Consider the following 3504-nt stretch of genomic DNA (forward strand, 5'->3'; position numbering starts at 1 on the left):
GAGAGACAAAGGGAGAGAGGGAGGGGGAGAGAGACAAAGCGAGCGAGGGGGAGAGAGACAAAGCGAGCGAGGGAGGGGGAGGAGAGAGACAAAGCGAGCGAGGGGGGGGAGAGAGACAAAGCGAGCGAGGGGGGGGAGAGAGACAAAGCGAGCGAGGGGGGGGAGAGAGACAAAGCGAGCGAGGGAGGGGGGAGAGACAAAGCGAGCGAGGGAGGGGGAGAGAGACAAAGCGAGCGAGGGAGGGGGAGAGAGACAAAGCGAGCGAGGGGGGGAGAGAGACAAAGCGCGGGGGGGGGAGAGAGACAAAGCGAGGGGGGGGGGGAGAGAGACAAAGCGAGGGGGGAGAGAAACAAAGCGGAGGGGGGAGAGAGACAAAGCGAGGGGGGGAGGAGAGAGAGACAAAGCGAGGGGGGGGAGAGAGACAAAGCGAGCGAGGGGGGGGAGAGAGACAAAGCGAGGGGGGGGGAGAGAGACAAAGCGAGGGGGGGGAGAGAGACAAAGCGAGGGGGGGAGAGAGACAAAGCGAGGGGGGGGAGAGAGACAAAGCGAGGGGGGGGAGAGAGACAAAGCGAGGGAGGGAGGGAGACAAAGCGAGGGAGGGAGAGAGAGAGAGGGAGAGAGAGAGGGAGGGAGGGGGAGAGGAGAGAGAGGGAGGGAGGGAGAGAGAGGGAGGGAGAGAGAGAGAGAGAGGGAGAGGGAGAGAGAGAGAGGGAGGGAGGGAGAGAGGGAGGGAGAGAGGGAGGGAGAGAGGGAGGGAGAGAGGGAGGGAGAGAGGGAGAGAGAGACGGAAAGAGAGAGACGGAAAGAGAGAGACGGAAAGAGAGAGACGGAAAGAGAGACGGAAAGAGAGAGACGGAAAGAGAGAGACGGAAAGAGAGAGACGGAAAGAGAGAGACGGAAAGAGAGAGACGGAAAGAGAGAGACGGAAAGAGAGAGACGGAAAGAGAGAGACGGCGCTCTGGTGTCTCTTCCCCTTCTTATGGGTTATCAATCCCATTATGAGGTTTCACACCCCCCGTGCCCCCATTACCTCATCTAAACCTAATTAGCTTCCAAAGGTCCTACCTCCCAATACATTACAATAAGGGTTAGGGCTTCACCCTATGAATTTTGTGGGAACACAAACCTCAGTCCATAACGTCTGCCAGCTATTCACTCTGGAAGTCTTATCCCTTATAACACTAGCAAGATTAGATTCTGATTTCAACCAACTCCCTGAATGCCGGCTGCTACACATTTAAAGTTCTTAACCTAATATTTCTCCCTTAGCTCCTGTTTCCTGGTCTAATTTATAAGCTTATTACCTATTTTTGTTTTTAAATGCTTATTTTTGAGAGCAGGGGAGCGGCAGAGAGAGAGATAGAAGCCCAAGCTGACGGTGCAGAGCCCGATGCAGGGCTCAAACTCAGGAATCCTAAGATCATGACCAGATCCAAACCAAGAGTCAGACGCTTAACAGACTGAGTCACCCAGGCGCCCCACAAAGCATCTTTTTTAAAACTAATAACATGTTTAACTAAACTTGGATTTCTCACCACAAGCCTATCAAAAGGTGCACCTGTCTCAAGGTTTCAAATGCTCTCAATGAGGATTGCTCAAACTCTCCTTGATGAAGAAGCGTTCTCAACTGGTCTAACATCTCAGAGCCCACAGAGTTGGGGGAGAGGCGACAAGGTATGACAGGGCCTGGGGTCGTAGGTGCAGAGCTCCAGCTGCCAACCTGAGAGCCTCTCAGGTAATGTTTGGGGATTGCCTCCTACTTGTCGGGGATCCAGCTATACAGTGAATGTTTGTGCTCCCCCCAAATTCATATGTCGAAACCCAACCCCCAGGGTGATGGTATTTGGAGGTGGGGGCCTTTGGGAGGTGATTAGCCCCATGAGGATGGTGACTTTATGAATGGGATTCATGCCCTTAAAGAGACCCCCCAGAGACAGCGCTCTTACCCCTTCCACCTCATGAAGTTACAGCAAGAAGGCTTGTGTCCGCAGAATCTGTGGGCATTGTGACGTTGGACTTCCTAGCCTCCAGAACGGTTAGAAATAAATATTTGCCGTTTATAGCCCAGCAAGTCGATTGTACTCTGTTAGAGTGGCCTGAACAGACTACGACAATTCTGCTCAACATGCTAGGCTTTTACAGAATTTTCAAGATCCTAAGGGGAAAACCCACAGTTTTTGTCCCCGGAATAACTAAGTATAGAAGGGGAATGAAAAATGTACAGGGAAAGCTTAGAGGGGATTCATCCCTGATCTCTTCAGTAAATTTATTTTTTTCCACTCTTTTTTTTTTTATGCATTAGCACTCTTCGAGGGCATGCAAAGCTTCAATTCACATGTACAAAAAGACATCTGTGTATCCAAATAAGACGAGGGCATCCACACCTCCACTATCCATGTGTACACAGGTGTCAATTTTTTTGTGCTTATTTGTTGAGAGAGAGAGAGGGAGGGAAGGAGAGAAAGGGGGAGGGAATGAGCAGGGGAGGGGCAGAGAGAGAGGGAGAGAGAGAATCCCAAGCAAGCTCCATGCTATCAGCACAGAGCCTGACACCATGATCGATCTCCCGGACCAAACTGTGAGACCAGGACCTGAGCTGAAACCAAGGGTCCGACACTTAACCGACTGAGCCACCCAGGCGCCCCCACAGGTATCAACGTTTTAATGAAGAGTCACTGAAGAGCACACTTAAAACGTCACATTTCATGAAACTTTCCCCCATCCAAAGACATAAAAATGTGGCTGGACGTATTTGTAAAACTAAAACTACTCTCAGAGAGGCTTAGCTCACCACCTTCCCATGGCAACCCAAACAAGTCTGGGATTTAAAGGATATGAAACTGCAGCTATTCCTTTTAAAAATATCATTTTAATGCTCGAGGGGGCATTGGAGACCAGGACGGCCTCCTACACATTCGTTTCGCAGAAGTTGCCTCCAAATTCACTTTGGTGTCAACCCCTCGTGAGCTGGGCTCCCGGCAGACCGAGTCCACAGCGCCGATGTTGGCAACGCCTCTTTCGGAGCAAGTGGGAAAAGCCGTCAGAAGTCCCACCACGGCTTATTTCATTCTCCACACTCGGTGTTCACCACCAGGAAGCAGAGAGAGAGAGAGGGGGGCGGGAAGGAGGCTTCGCCGGAGGATTTGGTTCTCCCAAGCCCTCACCCAGGCTACAGTCACATCATCCTGGTCACATCTCATTTGGAAAAAGAAAACTCTTCATGGAGACAGTGAGTTCACAATCGCCCGTGAAACAAAATCACTGCTCAGTCAACTCTGCCCATGCCCTTCCCGTGTCAGCGCGACTGCTCGTGTATCATGAACACAATCAAATCCATTCTCGCACCTCAGGGTGCTGCTTGGGTTTCCCTGCTAATGCGTTCCTGCAGTGCCTGCCTTTCATGTTCTGACTTTGCTCCGAATAAAAACGACTGGGTGTCCCCACTCTGTATATTCTGAAGCGAAAAAGAATCAATTAAACCAGCCATATTTCCATCAGGGGGGC

This window comes from Lynx canadensis, chromosome F2, assembly GCF_007474595.2.
Source record: "Lynx canadensis isolate LIC74 chromosome F2, mLynCan4.pri.v2, whole genome shotgun sequence".
Taxonomy (NCBI): domain Eukaryota; kingdom Metazoa; phylum Chordata; class Mammalia; order Carnivora; family Felidae; genus Lynx; species Lynx canadensis.